This window comes from Benincasa hispida, chromosome 12 (assembly GCF_009727055.1).
Source record: "Benincasa hispida cultivar B227 chromosome 12, ASM972705v1, whole genome shotgun sequence".
Classification (NCBI taxonomy): domain Eukaryota; kingdom Viridiplantae; phylum Streptophyta; class Magnoliopsida; order Cucurbitales; family Cucurbitaceae; genus Benincasa; species Benincasa hispida.
The window spans coordinates 72,915,307-72,941,144 of NC_052360.1; the positions used below are offsets into that span (position 1 = coordinate 72,915,307).

The 25,838-nt window shown below is 38.7% G+C and overlaps 1 non-coding gene across 1 annotated transcript; it reads right to left on the reverse strand.

The window, feature by feature from the left end:
* Positions 1-20,746: 20,746 nt before the first annotated feature.
* On the reverse strand, positions 20,747-20,852 carry LOC120068617. Its single transcript, XR_005479255.1, has one exon. It is a non-coding gene; the product is annotated as a small nucleolar RNA R71 (small nucleolar RNA).
* Between the last annotated feature and the right edge of the window lie 4,986 nt (positions 20,853-25,838).

Below are 25,838 nucleotides of genomic sequence, written 5' to 3' on the forward strand. Positions count from 1 at the left end.
TCAAAAGGTGTTTCAGAAACACTTTTCGAGGAAACGTTGTTCAGGATATAACATGTAGTCTCCACTGCAAAACCCCAAAACGAGTCTGGAAGATGAGCATAAATTATCATAGACTGAACCATGTCCAACAAGGTTCTGTTTCTCCTTTTTGATACACCATTCTGCTGAGGTGTACCAGGGGCCGAGAGTTAGGATGCAATCCCATGTTTTATCATATAGTTCTAGAATTAGAGGTTCATATACTCTCCACCACGATCAGATCGTAGTGTTTTTATCTTCTTACCTAACAAGTTTTCAACTTCAACCATATACTCCTTGAACTTGTCAAGGGCTTCAGACTTACGTTGCATTAGGTAGAGATACCCGAATCTTGAATAATGATCTATGAAAGAGATGAAATATTCATACCCACCCTGAGCTCTAATATTCATCAGGCCACAGAGGTCTGAATGTACAAGCTCCAAGGCTTCCTTGGCCCTGTAACATTTTCTAGTAAAATGTTGTTTGGTCTTCTTGCCTTTGATACATGATTCACATACCAACAAGGAGTTTTCTTCTAAACTCTTTAGAAGTCCACTTTTCACCAACTTCTCAATCCTATTGAGCTTGATGTGACCTAACCTTGGATGCCAAAGATGGGTGTTTTTCCTTAGGAGAAACCTTTGGTCTTTTAGCTGTTGTTGTCGTACTGAACATTTTAGTGTTAAACAAGGCTTTTATGACTAACGACCTTAGTACATATATGTTACTTTCCATTGAACCATAACCAATCTTCATTCTATTTTTGAAAATAAACACTTTATTCTCAGAAAAGGAGATGGTATACCCTTGTTCAATGAGACAAGAAACCAAGATTAAGTTCCTCTTAATATGAGGAAATATGAAAACATTATCCAGTAATAGATAACGTTTCTTGCCAACAAATAACTTCAGCCTGCCTACAACAACAGCTGAAACACCTCACCAATACCGACTCGTAGAGTCATCTCTCCTTGTGGCAATATTTATCAGGAACTGAATCCTTGGTAAGAGAAACTGACAAGATTGGTAGCACCCGAATCTAAGATCCAGGCAGAATCACCATTCTCTACCAAACACGTCTCAAAGACCAATAAATCATATTTACTGTCTTTCCTCCTCTTTTGGAGAGTAGTGGGATCAGTGTCAGAACAATTGACTCTACTGGTTGTGCCATCCATCCCTTTGTGCTTGATAACTCATGTTCAAACATATCTTGCAACGAGTTCATGATCTCGCGTGCAATGACCATGTTCTCAACCCTTTTGGCCAAAACATCAGATACGTTAGCCAAAATGTGAAGTCGGGCCAATGAATTAGACTTCTTTCACACCTCATATGCATTACGAACACTTCGTTGTGCATCAAGGGTCGGGACTTGAGGACACTCCTTAACCATGAATCGAGGTCGTTTGCCACAAAATACGTTTTACACGATTCTTTCCACTGTATGTATTCGATCCTATTAAATGCACTAAACGAAAATACTAATGAGTTGTTGAAAAGAAAAACACATTGACCTACGTTAGGTTTTAAACAAATACTCGTTGTAAAACAAACAACATCCCATAAGGTTTTAGCAAAACTAATACGAACCTCGTGTGACATCTAGTTTCGCAATGATGCTTCAAAGGTTTAGGACAAAAGCCGTCGAAGGGAGGCCAATTATTCCTCCTCTAAATTGAGAAGTTTTCAACCAGTCATTAATACCAGAATAACTCTTGCTCCTATAACGAATAACCATCATTGATTTGGTCAAGAGATCATTAACTTACTTAACAATCTCCCGTAAGTGTTACCTGCCATTTTAGGTCCTAGAGATCCGCCCCAAGCAGGCAATCTAAAGGGAAAAAATCCGATTGGAGCAAAACCTAAAGTGACCCTATCCATTTCTAGAGTTCACCTTGATTTTGACCAACTGCACAAAACCCATCCAAAGGGGGACGCTCCTAGGGCGCCACGAGGGAGTACAAAATGATCTCACGGTGTGAACCAATGACAGAGACTATAGGACGTGTTGACACGCACCTTTCACCCACTTACTATAAACACTATCTCTGTCCACCTTGATATTGAATCATACAAACATCATTTGAAGGGGGATGCTCCCAAGGCACCACGAGGCTAAACATGAATCTCACGATGTGAACATACAGGGAGAAACGTGAGTGGAATCATAGATATATCAGATACATCTCTTCCTCCCACTGAGTATTTTATAACCTAGGGTTTAGATTACTTAGAAAAAAACACAGATAAGGATTTTAGCTAAGTGAATTCTTTATTGAATAGGTCTTCCTAAGTCTATATAGTCTTAGATAATGGTACCCGAACCGGTTGCATATATTCCCCTCGAGTTTAGGATTACTCATTATTTTAGCACCAAGCTAAAAATAAGACCACGCTTAGTCTTAGTATCCAAGGATTGACCTTAAATACAAGAACAAACACTCTTTTTTTACTATGGTCTTATGTCGAAAGAAGAGAGCTGACCCTAAACAGAGAGAGGTTAACTAATACGCTCGACCATAGGGAGAGGAGCAGAGCTTGTGAACAAAGAAAGCAGATCACAGAGCTAGCTTTAGCCAAGAAAAAGGCGAGTTAAAGACGTAGAAAGAAAGGAGGCTGCTGAGCAAGAAGCAAACATGGCTACATACGAGTAAGCCCACTTTGGTCGCTGTTAGAAATAGTATACGGGTGAATTCCCATCTTTTCTTTTCTAGCTGATATTGTAATGTATGACATGGATCAATAAAATATTCGCCTTTCCCCTGCGTCATCATGGAAAATCCAATTTTCTAAGGCATGATTACAACTATGTGAATGCATGATTAATAAATACCTAATTTCAGCAAATAAACCATCATGGAAATAAAAAATAATGCTTTTAAAAAAGAACACTAGATATCAAACACCCGACTCCATGGAAACCATCCTACTTGTAAACAAGGCAGAAGTTTGAGAGGCTAAGACAAAGCCCCCTCCATGATTGAAAAGAAAAGGTTGAGTTTGCACCAAAAGCCTTCTCATAGGAGAAACTATTGGAACACATTACATAGGTTTGCCTAAGAATAACTTTTACCTTGGATAGTTAAACAACTTTTTGATCATCATCCATTAAACTCCTTAACGAAGTCTTTGACCAAAATTGTCGCATGCTTGTTTAAAATCTATTTAATTCACCTTTCTAGGTAGGTTCCCATGTAGGAGTGTTACGTTTCCGTCAACTTAAGAACCCCAACTTAGTTAGAACCTGCCTTAGACAAAAGGTCCCTTATAGATTGATTTAAAACAAATTTAATCTTTTATGCCAACCAATTTAATCCTATTAAACCGATTTTAAAAGATTAATCTAGGTTACTAAACTCTTTAGAACCATGTGAACTTAGGTCTATCTCAATCCAATTTTAAAACTCTTTGAAAAAACTTGAGTTCACCCTAAGTCCACATGCAACTCTTTCTTATTGATTTTAGTTCTAATTTCTTTTATAACACTTATAAAAAAAACAACCAAAACCATAATGCAAAGCTAACACATGCAAGGCATTCATAACAATCATAAATAGCCTAAGTGTCATGCGCAATGCATTGTTCATTCATTGCTACTTCTTTTATATAACACTTATACAAAACAACAATGAAACAAGCACAACATGCTTCCATTCACCCTTAAACTATAACATTTATAATAAAAGGATGATGCATGATAATGCTCACTGTATGCAAAATATAACTCTTACATTTCATGATGCATGCGCATGCTTCCACGTAATTTCTTCATGCTAGGTTATAAGATTTATAATACATGATGCATGAATAATTGCACAACCTAAGGTGGTTTTTAAACTAAATGTCTAACACTTTGGCATATAAGCACCATACGTCATATGTATAATAAACAAATGTTGATGAACCGGGTAAAATTACCTTAAAACCACAAAAATTAAAGCTAACTATTACAAAAACAAGGAGTCTCCGGTTCAACAGGCGAACCGGGTCTTGAACCATCCAGGCGAAGCAACGTGTCTCTAACCATCGTGTACTAATCTCCCCGCGATTGTCTACACGATAAAACAAACACTTCGCTCTATCGCTTAACAACGCTCCCAGAGCTAAACGATCGTTTAGAAAATATTACACGATCGTATACCTTTTACTAAGTGATGAAGTCTGAGGTATGCGATCGCCTAGCGCGCTTCGCACGATTCATGCCTTACACGATCGTCTAAACGACTACGATGTGGCAAAGCACCATCGCCTAAATGATCGCTTAACGAACGCCTTAGTATCGTATACCGCGCGATCGTGTAGGTAGTAACTCATTGATAAGGCTTGCTAACTACACGATCGTCTAGCACGCGCCTGTTACTAAATGATGAGCATCACATGCTCCCACTATGGTCGTCTACCTCCACCGTCTACGCAATCTGGCAACCAACGCTACGCGATAGAGTAAACGATATACCTGATCGTGTAGCATAGCTAAACGATCGTTTAGTAAATACTACACGGTCGTATAGAAAAATCTACATGATCACTTAGATAAATCCCAATGATCGTTTACCTTAGGCTACACGATACGACCAACTCTTGGTCTTCTTCTTCGTTGAGAACCACATCTCCATGCTTCGAAACTTCATCACGAATGACTCAACTAACTAAAACCCTTTGAATTACAGACTCGATTGCAAGTTAATTTCGCCTAAAAACACAGGGGTCTTTACAAATTAACACTTTGTAATTGAAGAAAGCTTTAAACAAAGGCAATTAAACTCGAAAACATTCATCAATTCCATCCACAAAATGCATTTAACAATTAAACACAAATGCAGAAACCCACCAAGACTGTAAAAGAAGTTCAAAATCGAATTGAAATTTAGAATATCAAAACAATCTGGCTCTAATACCAATAAAAGGAAATTGAACACGAGAATTTTCATGAGCAGCGGAAAGATCATTCCAAATTACAATAGTATATGAACGTTACAATTACAATCTCAAAAAAAAAAAAAAAAAATACGGTTATGCATTAATTACAGAAATTACAATATGATATATATAAAAGATCAAGGAAAAATGCTACACACTTTTGCAGACTCATCACCAAGCTCTTTAATCACGAATGCTCGATCACAGTAACACCCGAACACTCATCCAACATGACCGCTACACTGCATGAACACCATGCACTCGAACTCAACGATTGCCTCGGTCAGGAACACCCTAACAACACAAACGGCCTCCAATCGTGTAAACGATTGAGCAAGTGGGAGATGGAAATAACCTATCGTATAGATCGATGCCCAATCGTTTAGGAAAAGCTAAGCGATCGTCGAGCAAAAGCTATGCGATCGTTTAGCTCATCACTTAGCTGAGTGTCTGTTGCCTACTAACTCTCCACGGTCATTTACCTCATCCAAGCTGTCGCTTAGTAAATCCTATTATCTTGACAACTTTCGTGAGAATTTTTTTGAGATTTCTCAACCTTGTAAAAACTTACTAAAATTAGGAAAACATTTTTCCTTTTATCTCACGGTTACCATGAAACCACCAATAACCTCCCACTCAATTGGTTATTGGAGAAAAAGAGTTAATTATCCAATAATTAATATTATTATAAATATAAATGATAACTATTTTACCATACTATATTTATAACCTATAGTTTTAATATTTCATCTCATGAAACATATAAACCATAACCTTTTTCTATTCCATGACACTTAATTAAATCTCATTTACATTAATCCTCCACTAGATGTATCTCATACGTCATACCGATCATATCATATATAATCGAATACCTCTTATAAATTTGAACATTTCAAATCAACACCAAGAACTGATCCTCAACTGAATCCATTGAGCTACCAAGGGGACCTTATGGATCTATAGCTCAAAGCTTTAATGGTACGTGAATAATTGACTAAACTTTTTAGTCACGGGATCCACCATCCATTAACTACCATGCACTCCACTAAAGATCGATAGCTGAACTCTCCTTACCACAGATATATTAAGTTTCCATCTTAACCAATCAACAATGCGACAACTGATCACAGATCGCTCGTAAGTACAGCTTGGCCAATAACCGTTATGCCCCTGTAGTTACATTTAACTCCTTAAGTACCACTGATCCCTCTAATGAACATAAGTCATAGTCCTACTATGATTGAGTCCTCTCTTCCAAAGAGAAGTTATGGCCACTATGTTCAATCCCCGGAATCAGCCCTTAACGAAGCAATCTATCTACTTACCCCTGCTTCGGGGAAGGATTGAATTCCATCTTGTGTATTGAGTTCCTAGCTCCCAAATCAGACAAGTCCCCAAAAAGGTAGGTATGTTGAGTGGGAAATCTGGCCACTCTCACCCATACTAATCAAAGAACCACCCTCAAAGGCAGAAGTACCCAAAACACTCAGGATTGGGGTCGTGTCACCTATTGTCTTTTAGGTAAGATGTAAGTCTCTAGTATCAACGGCTATATATACGGAGTCTAGTCATCTCGTGGTCCTATCTTATACAAACTTTTTATATAGGACACCCCCGCTTGCATTTCTACACATGAATTGTCATGATCTACCATCTGTAGTAGTTTACAATACTTGCAAACCTCTACAAAGCGGGTCGTATCCGTAGTGTCACCAGGATCAGTATCCCACCTTAATCCTTATACTACAAACTTATTTAGGTTATCACTTAAGGTATGATCTACTTGTATATCACATATACATGCTTAAGTTTACATAAGATAACCATGGAGCTTTGTTTATTGGATATGAGTAAATGTCAGAATGAAATAACAGTTATTTTATTCATAAAACAATGTGTATCATTAGAAACAATGAGACTACAGGAGAATTAGGACACGAAACCCAACAGACATATGGCATAAGAGTTTGTCACACATTAGTTCAAAAGGCCTTGAAGCCCTATCAAAATATGGGATACTACCTAAAGATTTCAACAATCAATTGACTTTTATTGAGCACTGTGTGATAGGAAAGGCAAAGAGATATTGTTTCACTAAGGCATAACGTACCACTAAGGGAATACTAGACTATATCCACTTGGACTTAAGATTGTATTATAGGGCATAGGAAAGGAAGACACACACCCCAAAAAAATGGAGTGGCTGAGAGACTCAATAAAACTATCATGAAAAGGATAAGATGCCTATTGTCTAACGCTATTTTAGAAGAGAAGTTTCAGGTTGAAGCAGCTATCTACTCAGTGTACACTTTGAATAGAAGTCCTCACACCTTACTAGATTTCTTAACATCAGAAGAGAAGTGGTCCAAACACCCCCTCCTCCCAATCTAAATGATCGTAGGGTGTTTTGTTGGGTATGTACATCAAAAGTAGGGGAAACTTAAAGCTAGAGCTACTACGTGCATGTTTGTTGGCTTTTGTAAGGGTGTGAAGGGTTTCAAAATGTGGCATCCCACTAAGAATAGTAGAGATGTCACCTTTAGGGAAAATGAGATGTTTATGCAAAAAAAAAAAGAGAACCCTAAGAAGAAACATGAACTTATACCACTATATTTGAGGTGGAGAATTCTAAGAACACACCAAAAGAGGAAGATACTATCAGTGATTCAGAAGAAGTAGAGGGTACATCAAGAGAGCAAGTTGAAAATATTGAAGTTCAACTTGATTTGAGTCAATACTCATTAGCTAGGGACAAATAGAGGAGAGAATTATTCCTCCAGCTAGATATGTAAACACTAACCATATGAACCTTGTGTTGAATGCCACTGGGACCTCTAATGACTAAGAACCAACTACATTTGAGGAAATTGTGAATGGTTCTGATGCTAGACATTAGATAACAGCTATAAATGAGGAAATACACTCTCTAAATGTGAATGACACATGATCCCTAGCACCTCTACCTAAATGATGCAAACCAGTTGCATCAAAGTAGATCTTCTAGCTAAACGGGGATGTAATCAAAGATTAAAAGCCTAGATACAATATAAGGTTGGTTACTAAAGGTTTTACTCAGAGACAGGGCATTGATTATTCATAAATCTTTTTCCTTGTGGGAAAGTGAAACGCATCTAAAATGTGTTATTTGCCTTAGATTTAGGATGTATTTAACATGGTTTTATAAGATTTAATGTGCCTGTTAGTGATTTTTAGGTTTTATGTTCGAGAATAGATTATACTCAAGAGGAGCCAAAAAGGACCAAATTATGTCTAAAGAAATCAAAATCAAGCAATGAATCAAAGGGAGAGGAAAAAAAAAGACGGAAGAAAACATGAAGATGTGCAGATTTCTCTCGTCCGTCATTAAAAGGACAGCTTAACACAGAGTGTTGCAACGCTGCCCCTTTACATTAGAGACCCAAGAGTAGTAGTGTGCAGAGCATTGCAATGCTCCTATCGAGCTTTGCAACGTTAGGTTATTTTAGGAAAACAATCTGCACTTTTGGAAAACTTTGCTTATTTAACCTAGGGATTTTGGCTAGTCACCACATCGAATTTTGGAGTGTTTCAGACCGTGAGAGAGGGTTTAGAGTAGAATATGGAGACTTCTGAAGAAACTTTAAATATAGAGGACCTATCAATAGAAGTAGATCGTTCAAACTCCATTATGAAAGAACTCATACATTCACAGTCATACTAAATAGATTATACATTAAATCATAAATTATAACATGCTTTGAATTAAATACAAAGGTTAGAGAGAAAATACCTTTGAAGAACTCTTCTTCAAGATAATCCTCGATCAAACTCGAACGCAACGAGCAACAACTCGATCTCCCTCGAACACTAGTAAGGAGAAACTTGATCCTCGAACAACCGGACACAACCACAAGATTACCTTAGTATTCTCGGTGTGCGAATTTAGGAGTGGTAGGCTCTGGCTTATTTTGGATTGAGGGAAGAATTGAAGTGAAGGAGAATATGATCGAGCAAGCCATGAACTATTGTGTAGAAGATGAAGGATTGGAGTGAAGGAGAATACGATCGAGCAAGCGATGAACTATCGTGTAGAAGATGAAGTTTATCATATAGACTTGATACTCGATCGTTTGGATATTCAAGCTATCATCTAATAAACTCGATGCTATTGTGTAGTCACTCGATAGTTGATCTGATAAATCGTTTCGTAGAATTATTAGAAAACTACTTTTACATATTTATTCCACTTTGCCATAAAAATTGTATAACCACCCACTAAGGTTGGTTATTGAGAAAAAGAAATTTAATTATCACATAATTAATAAATTATAAATGAATATAATAACTAACTTATCATATTATATTTATAACCTATCATTTTAATATTGCATTGTATACAATATATAAACCATAGTTCTTTTTTCATTTTATGGCATCTAATATCATATTTATATTAAATTTAATAACTATGAATCTTATTCATAGAAATCATATTTGAATCATATTCAAATACTAGTTCCTCCAATCATACAATAATGTATCAAATACATTATGTCAATTATATCATATATAATTGAATTAATTGAATTATATCATATATAATCAAATTTCCTCTTATTAATTTGAACATTTCAAATTAACCCAAAAACTGATTCTATTTGAATCCATTGTGCTACCAATGGGACCTTATGGACCTGTAGCTTGAAGCTCTAACGGTACGTGAATAATTGACTAAACTCTTTAATCACATTATCCACCATCCATTAACTGTCGAGCGCATCATTAAAGATCGATAATTGCACTCTTCGCACTACAGATATATTTTTGTGTCCATTGGATATAACTAATCAACAGTACGATGATCCTTCATAAATTGTTCGTAGGTACAATTGGGCCAAATTACCGTTTTACCCCTATAGTTACATCTAACTCCGTAAGTACCACTGATTTCTCTAACAAACAATATGTTAGAGTTGATGTCCTAAAGTCTCGTGTCCTGTAGTTTGTAAGCAGTTTGTACGAACGCTTGTGTTGTATAATATATGATATTTACTTCACATCTTGATTTTGCTCAGTTGTATGTTTTATTTGCGTTACCACAAACTAATAAACATAAAATCCCTATTTATCTGTATGTAACTTAAGCATGTATGTGGTAACATACAAGTGGATCATGTCTTGAGTGATAACCAACATGGTCTGTAGTATATGGATATATGAGGGAAACCTTATCCTAGTAATGCTACGGATGCAGCCAGCTTAGTGGAATGGTCACAAGTGTTGTGACTTGTCACAGATGGTCTGATCCTGATCATTCGTGTAGGGGACATGCGAGTGAGGGCGTCCTATACAAAGAGTTTGTATAAGACCTGGCCACAAAGTGCTAACGTCTCGTTATATAACACCGTTCATGACAGAGACTTCACTTCACTAGGATGACCATAGGTAACATGACCTGAATACTGAGTGAGTTCAGAACTTAAGCCACTGAGGGCGATCCTTTGATTTGTATGGGTGCGAGTAGCTAGGTCGCCGATTCAAACCTATATTTTGGGGATTCGTCTGATTTGGGAGCTAGGAACTCAGTTACGAAAGATGGAATTCACTCCTTCCCCGAGGCAGGGGTAAGTAGATAGATAGCTCCCTTAAGAGCTGATTTCAAGGCTTGAACGATGTGGTGCCACACACCTTCTCTTGGCCCGAGATGTGTTTAGTTGGGCTATGTTATATTGTTCATTAGAGGAATTAGTGGTACTTAAGGAGTGAGATGTAACTACAGGGACAAAACGGTAAATTGGTCCAGCTGTACTTACGAGCATCTGTGAAGGGTCATTGTACTCATGATTGGTTATATCCGATGGACACACAAATATATCTGTGGTAAGAAGAGTTCAGCTATTGGTCTTTAGTGGAATACCTGATAGTTAACGGATGGTGGATCTCGTGGCTAAAGAGTTTAGTCAGCTATTCACGTACTATTAGAGCTTCGAGCCATATGTCCATTAGGTCCCCTAGCTAGCTTGAATAAAGTACAGAATCAATGTTTGGGTCAGTTTGAAATGTTCAAATTGACAAGAGGGAGTTCGATTATATATGATATAACTGGACTGGTTTATATATATGATATAATTGGCTAAATGTATGAGATACATTGTCTTGGAGGAAACTAGATATAAATATGATTTATATTAAGTGGAGTAGAATTTACTATAGTAGATTATGTGATATCAAACTATAAGGGTAAGAATATAATATGATTATATTCATTAATTATTAAATTAGTTATTATATGATAATTGGCCGAAAACTTCTCCTCGATCGTGCGTTAGTGGGAGAATTCGAAGTCGGTTATTGTTACCGAAGAATAATATGAAAATTTATTTCATTTTTCAAAGAGGTTTGAAAAATTCGCAATCGGTGTGAAAACGTAAAAGATCGCCTAGCTTGAGAGCCTATATAATAGTAGCTCATTGTCTAAACGATCGAACACCAGCACCTAAACGATCACACGCCTGTCCCTAGCTTAGCTTTCTTAAACGATCGCATAGCGTGCCGCGTTTTCTAAACGATCGTCTACCTTTTATTAAATGATCGCTTAGTAAAACCTACACGATCGTGTAGTTTCTTCTAAACGATAAGCACCCTTGCTATACGATAGCTCTTTCTCTCCCACTTGCTTAACATCTACACGATCTGTCTTTTCTCCTACCTCTACCAAATTCACCAAAAACCACACTTTGAATTCTCACTCTGAGAATACCAAGGGTTCCAACTGGTGGTGTCGCCCTCGCTGTTCACTTGGTCGTGTTGCTATCGTTCGTGTAGACAATCGTGCTGCTGCAGCCAACTATTTTGCTGGGCGATAGAGTTCGAGTAGAGGTTCTTCTACTGCTTCTGAGTTCGACATTTGAAGAGAGTCTTCAACTGGTATGAGAACTCTTTCCCTTTTATTTTATTGTTCGAGACATGCCATTAATTAATGTTAATTTGTATAACTGTCTGTTGGAATGCATGTATCGTATTTCAGTCATGATGAAATCGGAAAGATCAACGCACTCATGGATGCACTTCGTTAAGAGTTCCTTCAATTGGTATCAGAGCCAGGTTCTGATATTCCAATTTCATTGTTGCAACGAATTACATATACGTTCTTGGTGGGTGCATATCTTCTCTGTTTAATCATTAAATTGTTGTGGATGTGCGGATTAATGGATGTTTTCGTGGATGTTAGTCTCGGTTTGATTTAATTCGTTTACATTTTCGGTTGATTGTAGAGGCCCCTGCATTTTTAGGCATTATTAATCATCATCGAGTCTGTAATTCAAAGTCAGTTTGAGTCTTGAGTCGTTCGTGAAGAAGATTGAAGCAAGGGTTGGTTCTTCGAGGAAGGAGATGATCAAGGGTTGATCGGGTCTTGTAGACAATGGGTAAGCGATCGCTGAGTATCGAGTAATGTAGATGATGGGATGCTCACATATCATTTAACATGTGCGCACACTAGACGATCGTTTAGCTCAGCAAGCTTCATCACTTAGTTACTGACTAAACGATCACTTAGCAACGCATGGTAAATCATTTACCTTTCAACACGTTAAACGATCGCGTAGACGATCAGGCTTCACATCCTCGTTGTCGTCTAAGCGATCATTTAGCTTTTGCGCATATCGTCTAGTGCACGCTGGGTGATTGTCTATCTTACTACATGATGGAGTCCTCCTAGCAATTCAAGACCCGATTTGCCTGTGAACCAGTTCGCTCAATGGAAAATGTAATAGATAGGGTTATTTCACTTCGCTTTTTCTTGTAAAGGCTCATCCCGGACCATTAATCCTTAGTTTAATACATGCGATGTATGTTTGTTATATGTCATATGGTACGCACATATAATAAATCCCACTTTAGATTATGCATTAATCATGCATCATCTCTTTATTGTAAATGTTATAATTTAGAGAAGCATGATTTAATTATGTAAGTGCATGCTCATGCATCATATAATATAAGAGTTATATTTATGCATGCATAAAAAGCATTGACGTGCATCATCTTTATATTATAATTGTTATAGTATAAGGGTGAATGATAGCATGTTTGCTTGGTTATTACGCGTATATATAAATTTTATGTATAGTAATGACCGGACATTGCATAAAGCATGACACAAAGGTTACTTTATAAATGTTATAAACACCTTGTTGTGCGCAATGGTTTTTTAGTTGTTTCTTTTTAAAAGTTAAAGAGAAATTAGAACTAAAATAAATAAGAAAGACATGCATGCTCAATTAGGTTTAATTCATGTTTTAAAATGTTTAAAACTTGGATCACATAGACCTAAGATCACGGTTCTAATACGATTAGCAACCCTAAGACTTTAATCTTTTTCATTAGTTAATATGATTAAATTGACTAATAAAAGGTTAAAGTATAGCAAATCTATTTATAAGGGACCCTTTGTCTAAGGCGGGTTCTGTCTAGGCTGGGGTATTTAAGTTGACGGAAACGCAATACCCCTACCTAGGAACTTACCTGGAAAGGTGAATTAGATAGATTTCATGCTTGCATGCAAGTTAAGGACAACCCATTAAAGTGTTTAAATGTGACTACTTGAACTTGTTCATATTTCATAGACAAAAGTAGTTTATGAGTAGGATTTAAAAAGACGACTTAGACTAAAACCAGTAGCCGGATTGTCTAGGTTCATGAACCCTTAGGTAGAACATTGTGACCTCCCAATTTTTTTTCTTCTCTTCGTAATTTAAATTCAGCTATTTTGTAGTATTTCAGGAAAATTTTGGATTCTTGGAGGTTAAATTGAATTATTGTGAGAAGATAATTCAATTTTAATATTTGATTCGAGGAGAATTTTGGAATTTAAAATTTGATTAGGCAAAAAATTTGAAATTTATGTCAAATGGTTTCAATTTTGATTTAATTTGGGAAATTGAATTAAAATTGGAAAGTTTGGTTTTAATTTAGAATTTTGAAAAGATATTTGGATTTGAAATCCCAAAAAGATTTGGAATTTGAAAAGGTAAAAGGAGAGGGATTAAATATGTTATTTTATATTAAGAGTAAGGGAAACCAATTAAGCCACTTAAGCCATTTGAGCCGCACAAATCCCTAGGAGGGCATCTTCTTCCTCTTATCCTTCCCTCAACCGACCCACACTCTTCTTCTCTCTTTCTCACCGTCGACTGCAACTAGGTCACCATCAGGAGTACATACCGACGGTCGCGTTCTGCTTAGGCGTCGTGCGATCTACTGTCGTCGGTCGTCTACTCATCGGCGCTGCGCATCTAGGTCGAGGAGCACGTGTCCACAGTTGGCAGTTGCAATAGCTGTTCGCCCCTAGTCCGGGTCCTCGCCCACCGCACCATCACCGTCGAAGGTCTCTCCCCACCAAACTACTCTTCACCACTGCCAGACTTCTGCTTTTGCTTGCCAGATTTGTGGGTTTCGTCGGAATGCTTGGTTTTGGGTAAGATCTTAGTGGGTTTTATGAATTTTCTTGAATGGATCTTGATTACCCATTTTATTTTGGGTTAATTTTGATAAAAACCCATATGTTTGGGTCATAGATTCGAGTTTTAGCGGAGGTTGAAAATTGAAAGCATGTTGTACGATGTTACAAAGGTTTGATTTTGGTTTGGTAAGTTTTGGTACCTTTGGTCCTTTTGGATTTGGGGTAATTTTTGAAAATTTAGTTATTAAATATTGGTTTTATTTATGCTCAGATTGGACACGGACACATAAATTGAGCTTTGGAACTGACTTTGAACCAAACCACAACTTTCTTAAGCTTGATTTGGGGACCTTTGGAGGGATTATGGTCTTCCAACAATGTTAAAGGATTCATTGCTTGGGTTAATTTTGAGAATTGCGATTTGAGGTAAGTAATCTTACTACTGGAACTGCCCACGAGCTAGACATTAGATGTATGCTAGCATGATAAATGAATATTATGGCAGAATGACAACATGATAGACTGATAGTATAATATGACCAAAGTATATTCTGGTATGAGATCTGAAATATTTAGTTATGCACATAGACACTTGAATGCTAGTATGAGATGGTATGTGATTCCATATGGTTATATTTGATTTGATGATGTTGAGGTATACATGTATGTTGTAGAACCATGATGTTGAGGTATATGTGTATGTTGTAGAGCCATGAGATTGATGTTTATATGTATGTCATAGATTCGTACAATGATGATTATGATGTTGAGACTGTGCAAGTGTTTTTACTGATTAGTTAGATGCCCATTAAATTTTGTGTTTCCTTCGGGATTCACCAGTTAGTGTTTCCTTGGGGATTCACCAGTTTATGTTTCCTTCGAGATTCACCAGTTTATGTTTCCTTCGGGATTCATCAGTTTGTGTTTCCTTCTAGATTCACTAGTTTGTGTTTCCTTCGAGATTCACCAGATTGTGTTTCCTTCAGGATTCACCAAAGGTAGTGGGCATACTTAACTACAGTAGGATAGAACTCAGTCTCCTTTTTGTTTCATGTGTATATGTGTCCCATGAGGACTAGAGCAGTTTATATGTTTCACGAGAGGTGGGTATCTAAAGAACATAAATGCCTAGCCTGACCCTAGTAGTGGTTTACTTATTGAGTGTTTTATACTCATTCTTTATCATGTTGTTATTTCAGGTAAGGGTAGAGATGCACCGACGATGGACAAGCGGAATTTGTGATCGAGCCACTGGGACTAGTTTTTACGCTTCCGCATCCTGAAATTTAGAGTTCTTTTCATGTTTCTCTTAACTTTTAGTTTTGATATTTAAAACTTACTTTTAAGAATCGTTTTTCAGACTTATTTACTTTCCTTTATGATTTCTGGGTACCCTACTATTGTTTTAACATTTGAATTTAATGAAAGTCTTTTGAACTTACCTTATTTAATTAGCATTTATTTCGCCATAACAGAGTGTCTTTTTGAGTTCCATGCATGCATGTATTTAGTAACGGCCTAACTTAAGTCCTAGGGGGTCGGGTCGTTACAAATATTCAGTTGGAGGTACTTGGGGCATAAGATGCTTCACTTAAACCTTTCACGTTTCTTCGACCGTAAGATCTACCCTCAGCCCCGAGGCACCTTTGGCGTGTCCCCCTAATGGATGGTGTTTGGGTAGGTCATTATCAAGATGGATGGAGAGAATGTTCATAGTAAGTGGGAGAGGGAAGTGCGACAACATATCCCACAGTCTCCCTTGTTGGGTCGAATAAAGTTATTGCGCATCGCCTCGAGGCACCCTGGGAGTGCCCCCCCTAAAGGATGACAGTTTTGCCCGTTTCTTTATTTGATCTCCTATAAGAGGATAAGGTAACTTACTCTCTTGTCCTAATCTGCTTTTTCCCTATGGTGGGCTCATTAGGGCGGGACTCTGGCACCGAAAGCGAGGGGTCACACTTACGCGAAATTGTTAAAGGTTAACAGTTCTGGACCGAACAATGGTGGCTATTAGGTTCAGTTCAAAGAGTTAGTTTTGTCTAATGGTTGAGAATGTCTCATCCTAGTGAAAGGGCATCTGATCATCCCACTGGTGACGTTTGTCCTGTCTCACTGGGGCATCATTGCAAAATAGAAGTCTATCACTTAGGGTACTTGAAACTGTTTTGCAAAACTGATTGGTTAAAAGTAGTTTAGAAAAATCTAATAAAGTTTTGTTCGTATTTTCAGCAACAACTCTTTTTCAAAATGGCTACAACCATGTTAGCTTTTTTAAGCTCCAAAAAATTAACTGGCGACAATTTCGCACATGGAAACACATGATCACGACGATCCTAATCATCGGGGATCTCATGTTCGTTCTTACAGAGGTCTGTTCTCCTTTTCTAGCTTCAAATGCCGCTCGAAATGTTCGAGAGGCATATAAGCGATGGACACGGGCGAATGAGAAGGCTGAGTCTACATCTCTGCAAGTCTTTCTAATGACTTGGCCAAGAAACATGAGCCTATGGTCTTAGCGCAGGATATCATGGAGTCCCTGCAGGGGATGTTTGGACAACCATTTGAACAGCTTATGCATGAGTTTCTTAAATACATATTCAACTCCAAAATGCAGGAAGGCACCTTTGTTCATGAACATGTGCTAAACATGATGGTCTACTTCAATGTGGCGAAGCTGAATGGGTCTACCATCGATGAGGGTAGCCAGGATAGCATAATCCTGCATTCTTTGCTAGAGAGCTTCCTGCACTTTGTTAGTAATGTGATTCTTAACAAAGTGAAGTATAACCTTACAACTCTCCTCAACGAGTTGCAAACATACCAATCTTTACTGAAAAGTAAAGAGAGGCAGAAGGGTGAGGCAAATGTTGCTTCATTCTCTAGGACATTCCATAGAGGTTCGACCTCAGGAATAAAGTCTGCACCTTCTACTTCTAACTCTGCAAAGGGGAAGAAGAAGAAGGGTGGTAAGGGAAAAGGGAAGGTGCCTGCTCACCCATCGTCTGTCGTCTGAAGGAGGCATCCACTGATTGAAAAGGGAAAGTGTTTCCACTACAATCAAGATGGACATTGGGAAAGGTATTGTCCTCACTATCTGAAAGAGAGGAAGGCCACTAAGTCTAAGGCCAACGCAGATAAAGGTAAATAGGATTTACTTGTACTTGAAACTTGTTTAGTGGAGAATGATGATTCTGCCTGGATAATTGATTCGGACGCCACTAACCACGTTTGTTCTTCTTTTCAGGGGATTAGATCCTGACGACAGCTAGAGGCTGGTGAGATGACGTTGTGAGTAGGCACCGGACACATCGTCTCAACTGTGGCAGTGGGAGGGCTCCAGTTAGCTTTACAGAATAGGTTTCTAGTTTTGAATGATGTATATATTATTCCCAAAATTAAGAGGAACCTCATTTCTGTAAAGTGTTTATTGCAATGTAAATACATTATTTCTTTCAATGTGAATAAAGCGTTTATTCATAAAGATGGTGTTATTATTTGTACAGCAAATCTGGAATCTAATTTATATGTGCTAAAGCCGTTAGCCATTAATTCCCTCTAACACAGAATTGTTTAAAACTGTCGTAACTCAAACAAAACGTCGATGTATTTATCCAAGAAAATGCCCATCTTTGGCATCTTCGTTTAGGGCACATCAATCTCAATAGGATTGAAAGATTGGTGAAGAATGGACTTCTACGTGAGTTAGAAGAAAATTCTTTACCAGTGTGCGAGTTTTGCCTTGAGGGTAAGATGACTAAACGACCTTTTATTGGAAAAGGTTAGAAAGCCAAGGAGCCTCTTGAGTTAGTACATTCTGACTTTTGTGGTCCTATGAATGTGCAAACCCAAGGTGGCTATGAGTATTTTATCAATATTAATGATGATTACTCCAAGTACAGATATGTTTATCTTATGCAACGGAAGCCTGAATCCTTTGAAAAGTTCAAAGAGTTCAAGGCTGAAGTTAAAAATGCATTGGATAGATGGATTAAAACACTTCGATCGGATTGAGGTGGAGAGTTTTTGGACTCGACATTCCTTATTGGACATGGTTCGTTCGATGATGAGTTATACTTCCTTACCGAACTTGTTTTGGCGTTTTGTAGTGGAGATTGTGGTATATACTTGATAACGGGCATAAATGCACGTTATCATTGTGTTAAGTTCTTAAACAATGTTGGATTGTGTTAATAAAATATGTTAATTTGCATCCATTGAGCATCGATTTCATAATATTGCGGTTGCATGCATTCAACGCATTAGAACAGTTGATTTTTGTATTTTTGTGCAGAATATGCGTTGACACAATGCCAAAAGTGCGATAATAGGAAATCATTGGTCGAGCGCAACTTCACCGCATGGCTTTGCGATTATTGTGTTCGCAAACATTCGCCCGAGAAGGATCACCACAACTTGGTCAGCGCAACATGGTTGGCGCATCTGGGTGAAAGGCTAATTAAGTGCGATGGGATAGAAAGCTGATGATAGTCGAATCCGAATTAAGTTAACAGTTGATAACTGTCCCATTTGTACAACCATAAGAGAGAAACCGCCTTTCACTATGGACGCTCTATAAATACCAAGGGCAGCCTTTAGAAAAGAGGTTGACGAGTTGATCAGTTCACCATTCCTTAGTTCATACGTACATCTTTGTTCTTAGTTTTCTTTCATTTTAAGGCGGACGCGAGGAAGGAGGTTGTTCCGGCAGATCGTTTCGGTAAGCTTGGGAGAGCGCTGGAAGCTTCAAGGGCAGAGAGAGGGCCGAAGCCTGCGGGTGAAGGAACATCTTTAGAACTGAATAGAGATTTCAGTGGAAAAGCCTCAATCAGCAAGGAATTGCTACTAGGCTCTCTACCTTTAACTTTCATTGTTATTTTGTACTCAAACTCATTTATAAAAATGAAGTTTCCTTCTCTATATTTGTTCGCTCCCTGTTATTTACTCATGAGTAGCTAAATCAGTTGAATTGGTTGAGAAGTATTTAGTTAGCAGAACTAGGGAATCTTCATTCTTTGTGATTATCTTATATTATGTATGCTTCATTCGTCCATTAGAGATACTTGAGAGGGTAATCTAAGGATAGGATCTAGACTTGGGAAGGTCAGGTTAGAACCTAGACTCGAAAGAGCCAGATTAGAATGCATAATCAAGAGATAGAAGCTTAGGAATGAGCACTATTTGTTATTAACGCATCACATGCATCCTAGAGATAGGATATGATTCTATGCGGTCACCTTGCTTTCATGCATTTTGCATCATCGCATAGGACAAGAGTAGAGACTTGAGAATAAGCTCTATGGACACTTTTGCATTCAACACATGCGTCCTAGACTTAGAAGCATTGCATTTGCATTGGAAAATGACTTGTTGTGTATGGTTGTAACATGATCGCATAGTCTGATGCATTCCCAAGTAACACTAGCTACAGATCTTCTCATCCCGTTCATCGCATACTCATTGCATCTATCACACACTGCCTTTTCTAAAATTCATCGCATTTGTTTATTTTCTCATTAACGCAATCAACAACAAACCGACAATTTATTTACTTGGTTATCGCAAGGTTTTCATAAAAATTACCAACGCAATCTGTTTTCACAAGTCCTTGTGTTCGACCCTGGACTTACCAGGAAACTCAAAGGAATTTACACTTAGATTCCACTGGGGAAACTTGAGTGCACAATGCAATTTCATCAACACATATCATCTACATTTCCACTTCATAAAACCAAGCATCAAGTTTTTGGCGCCGTTCCTGGGGACTTCGGCAAAATAGAGTGCTAACGGTAATTTTTCTGATTTCTTTGCAGACTCTCAATCTCTGGCGAATTACGACCCGAAGATTGAGAGGACTTTTAGACGAAGATTGAGAAATCGCCAACAGCAACCACAGTCAGATAAAGAAGAGATTGTAGAGCAGCCTTGAAATGGAGCACCAAATGATAACAATGTCATGACGAATCCAATTCTGTTGGCAAACGATCGCAATAGGCCCATTAGGGACTATACATCGCCAAACCTCGATGATTTCTCCTCAGGAATCATGAGGTCTGTCCTCGACGGAAGCCAATTCGAAATGAAGCCGGTGATGCTACAGATGATCTAGACTTTAGGTCAATTTGGAGGAAGGCGTGGCGAGGACCCGCACGGCCACCTTCGAAGCTTTATTGAAATCTGCAATACTTTTGTGTTCCCGAACATCTTTGCCGAAGAAGTTCGACTAACGTTGTTCCCATTTTCTCTCTGCGATCAGGCTAGAAAATGGGCGTATTCTCTCGAGCCAGGAGAGATCACTTCTTGGGAACAGGTAGTGGAGAAATTTATGAAGAAGTATTTTCCACCTACGAGAACGCCAGACGAAGGAAATTGATTACAAATTTTGAACAAGACATGACGAATCACTCAGTGATGCATGGGCAAGGTTTAAGAGGTTGGTTCGAGACTGTCCACACAATGGGTTGCCAGACTACCTTCAAATGGAGATTTTCTATCATGGTTTGAATCCCGCTTTGCAGACTGCTGCCAATGCGCCAGCCGTAGGTGGTTTGCTTGATAAAACATATGACGAGGGGAAGAATATCTTGGATCGCATCTTAAGAACCATGAAGATTGGAGAGAGGGCGACCAGAGATTGAGGCTCAAAGACATTGACGCAAATAATGGTGCTATTGCTTCATTACAAAACAAGATGACCGCAATGATGAATTTAATCCAAGGAATTGCGATCAGCAGCCTAACACCACAAACTGGGTAAATCAACGCAATTAGTCAAAACACCGCAAGGTGTGCGACTTGCGGTGATGGGCATGCGATGGTAGATTGCCAGCAAAATTCACAATCTGCCTATTTTGTAAAGAATAACCCTTTTTCGAATACCTACAACGCCGGGTGGAGAAACCACCCCAATTTTGCTTGGAAGAATCAGCAACAAAATTTCCAACCTGTGGCATAGAAAGAAGGGCCACCAGGATTCTTCTCACGCAACAACGGTCAAATGAGCAATCAAGCAAGTAGCTCACAACCACCGCAATCCTACTCTTTGGAGAGCCTGTTGAAGCAATACATAGAGAAAAACGAGACCATGCTTCAAAGTCAGGCTACATCCATCCGCAATCTTGAATTACAGATGGGCCAAATTGCGAGTGGGTTAAAGAGTAGACCGCTGGGGGCTCTTCCGAGTTCAACTGAACTTCCACGCAACTCAGGGGGATCAGGTAAAGAGCAATGTCAGGTTATGACATTGTGCAGTGGGAAGACTATGGAGGGAGAAAAGAAGGAGCTTAGTAGAACAACTTCCATTGCGGCTGAACCTGAGATTTCAGTGATGCAAGAAGAAGAAAGAGAAAAAGAAGCAGTAAAACCGGAGGTTATGTCCACTTCAAAGCCAACTGAAATGGGAACAGTGAAAGTTCAGTTACCCCCTTTCCCGCAAAGACTAAGGAAGAAAAAGAACAAAGAGGTACAATACCAACGCTTCTTATCTATGTTAAAGCAATTACATGTTGACATTTCTTTTAGTGAAGCGATTGAGAAAATGCCTGCCTACGCCAAGTTTCTAAAAGAGATGGTAACTAAGAAGAGGGGAGTTGGAAAATTTGCCATGGTGGCGTTAAGGCAAAGTTCCAAATCAACAATTCCACAGAAGATGAACGATCCTGGGAGCTTCACTATACCATGCTCCATAGAAAGACTGTACATCGGGCAAGCCCTGTGTGACTTGGGAGCCAGCATAAATTTGATGTCTTTGTCAATATTTAGACAATTGAATGCGGGGCAAGTCGTGCCCACAACAGTGACTTTCTAACTGGCCGACAGATCTCTGGTGCATCCAGAGGGAAATGTGAAGGATGTGCTGATAATCATCGATAAGTTTATCCTACCAGCTGACTTCATCATATTGGACTATGAGGCCGACAAAGATGTGCCCATCATTCTGAGGCGACCTTTTCTATCAATGGGTCGTGCTCAAATTGATGTGCATAAAGGGGAAATTACTTTGAGTATCAATGGACAGAAGCTCAAGTTTAATATAATTCGTACCATGAAGTTTCCGGATGAAGAAAACCTGCATGACTCTGATGATGACCAAAATTCAATCGAAGAAGAAAATTTTGATGAAGAGAATGAAGAAGAGGATGCCAATGCATCCGTTGCTGTCTGCAATGCGATCATAACAAAAACAAACAAGGAAGAAGAGATTATCGCAAAGCAAGAAGTAAAGCCAACAGAAACAGATCAAAGAAAGACAACACAACCTTCCCTAGTGGAGCCACTAACACTTGAATTGAAGACCCTACCAACAAATTTAAAGTACGCATTTTTGGGGCAGAATGAGAAGTTGTCAGTTATCATTTCCTCTGCGCTCAACGAAGATCAGAAGAATGCGTTGATGAGCATTCTCAAGAAACATGTGCGAGCAATTGGCTGGACACTCGCTGACATAAAAGGAATTAGCCCTACATACTACATGCACCACATTCGTCTTGAAGATGATCACAAAGCAACGATTGAACATCAACGCAGACTCAACCCTGTAATGAAGGAGGTCGTGAGGAAGGAGATCATTAAATGGCTAGATGCGGACATTATCTATCCCATAGCAGATAGCATGTGGGTCAGCCTCGTGCAGTGTGTGTCGAAGAAGGGCGGAATGACGGTAGTTCCAAATGAAAGGAACGAATTAATATCGCAAATGACCATCACTGGATTGCGCATATACTTGATAACGAGTAAAAATGCACGTTATCATTGTGCTAAGTTCTTAAACAATGTTGGATTGCATTGATAAAATATGTTAATTTGCATTCATTGAGCATCAATTTCATAATATATCGGTCGCATGCGTTCAACGCATTAGAATAGTTGATTTTTGTATTTTTGTGCAAAATATGCATTGACGCATTGCAAGAATTGCGATAATAGGAAATAATTGGTCGACCGTAACTTCACCGCAAGGCTTTGCGATGATTATGTTCACAAACATTCACCTGAGAAGGATCACCACAACTTGGTCAGCGCAACATGGTGGGCGCATCTGGGTGAAAGGCTAATTAAGCACGATTGGACAGAAAGCTGATGACAGTCGAATCTGAATTAAGTTGACAGCCGATAACGGTCACAAATTACATTCAGTTTTTTGGTGAAATTATTCGGCGCATTAGTTAGGAATTAAAACCGTCCCATCTGTACAACCATGAGAAGCGAAGCCGCCTTTCACCATGGATACTCTATAAATACCAAGGGCAACCTTCAGAAAGGGGGTTGACGAGTTTATCAATTCACCATTCCTAAGTTCATACGTACGTCTTTTTTCTTAGTTTTCTTTCATTTTAAGGCGGACGCGAGGAAGGAGGTTGTGCTGGCAGATCGTTTCGATAAGCTTGGGAGAGCGCCGGAAGCTTCAAGGGCAGAGAGAGGGCCGACGACTGCGGGAGCAGGAACATCTTTAGAATTGAATAAAGATTTCGGTGTAAAAGCCTCAATCAGCAAGGAATTGCTACCAGGCTCTCTACCTTTAACTTCCATTGTTATTTTGTACTCAAACTCATTTATAAAAATGGAATTTCCTTATCTATATCTGTTTGTTCTCTTTTATTTACGCATGAGTAACTAAATCAATTGAATGGGTTGAGAAGCATTTAGCTAGCACAACTAGGGAATCTTCATTCTTTACGATTATCTTGTATTATGTATGCTTTATTCGTCCATTAGAGATACTCAGAAGGGTAGTCTAAGGACAGGATCTAGACTTGGGAAAGTCAGGTTAAAATCTAGGCTCGGAAGAGCCAGATTATAACGTATAATCAAGAGAAGGGAGCTTAGGAATGAGCACTATTTGTTATTAACGAATCACATTCATCCTAGAGATAGGATATGATTGTATGCGGTCACCTTGCTTTCATGCATTTTGCATCATCGCATAGGACAAGAGTAGAGACTTGGGAATAAGCTCTATGGACACTTTTGCATTCAACACATGCGTCCTAGACTTAGGAGCATCGCATTTGCATTGGAAAATGACTTGCTGTGTATGGTTGTAACATGATCGCATAGTCTGATGTGTTCCCAAGAAACGCTAGCTAAAGATCTTCTCAACCTGTTCATCGCATACTCATTGCATCTATCACACAACTTCCTTTTCTCAAATCCGCCGTATTTATTTATTTTCTCATTAACGCAATCAACAACAAACCAACAATTTATTTACTTAGTTACCGCAAGGTTTTTCATAAAAATTACCAACGCAATCTGTTTTCACAAGTCCTTGTGTTCAACCCTAGACTTACCAGGAAACTCAGAGGAATTTACACTTAGATTCCGCTGGAGAAACTTGAGTGCACAACACAATTTCTTCAATGCATATCATCCATATTTCCACTTCATAAAACCAAGCATCAATAATCAATTGTGTTCCCTCCAAAAGTGTTGCGAAAACACCTCTGAAGTTGTGGAACGGCCGTAAAGCTAGTTTATGTCACTTCCACATTTGAGGTTGCCCTGCACATGTACTTGAGGTTAATCCCAAAAAGTTGGAACCACGGTCGAGGTTATGCCTCTTCGTAGGCTACCCAAAGGTACACGGGGTTTTTTTTTTTTATGATCCAACAGAAATTCGTGTTACATGAGGTTTCCAATGAAACTACTGAAACTTCAGCAAGAGTCGTTGAAGAGCTGCTAGATCAGCAAGATTTGTTTATGGGAGTTCATCTAGTAGGTCGATTCCACCTCAAGGATTGAGGGAACCTCGATGTAGTGGGAGGGTTACGAACCCGCCCGTTCACTATATGGGTTTCACAAAAATTCTTGCTATAGTATCACATGGTGACGTTGAGGATCTGTTGTCTTATCAGAAGGAAATTGAGGATGTTGATCGGGATGAATGGGTCAAGTCCATGGATCTCAAAATGGAGTCGATGTATTTCAACTCAGTATGGGATCTTGTAGATCAACCTGATAGGGTAAGATCTATAGGTAGTAAATGGATTTACAAGTGCAAAAGAGGTGCTGATGGGAAGGTACAGACCTTCAAGGCTCAACTTGTGGCAAAGGGTTATACCCAGGTAGAGGGAGTCGACTATGAGGAGACTTTCTCGCCTGTTGCCATTTTAAAGTCGATCCGCTTCCTCCTATCCATTGCAGCTTATTATAATTATGAGATCTGGCAAATGGAATTCAAGATGACATTTCTGAATGGTAATCTTGAGGAGACCATTTATATGGTGTAACCCAAGGGATTCATAGCCCAAGGTCAAGAGTAAAAGGTTTGCAAGCTGAATCGGTCCATTTACGGGCTGAAACAGACATCTAGATCTTGAAACATACGGTTTGATACTGCGATCAAATTTTATGGCTTTGGCCAAAATGTTTATGAACCTTGTGTCTACAAGAAGATCATCAATGCTTCAGTAGTTATCTTAGTGTTGTATGTAGACGATATACTACTCAT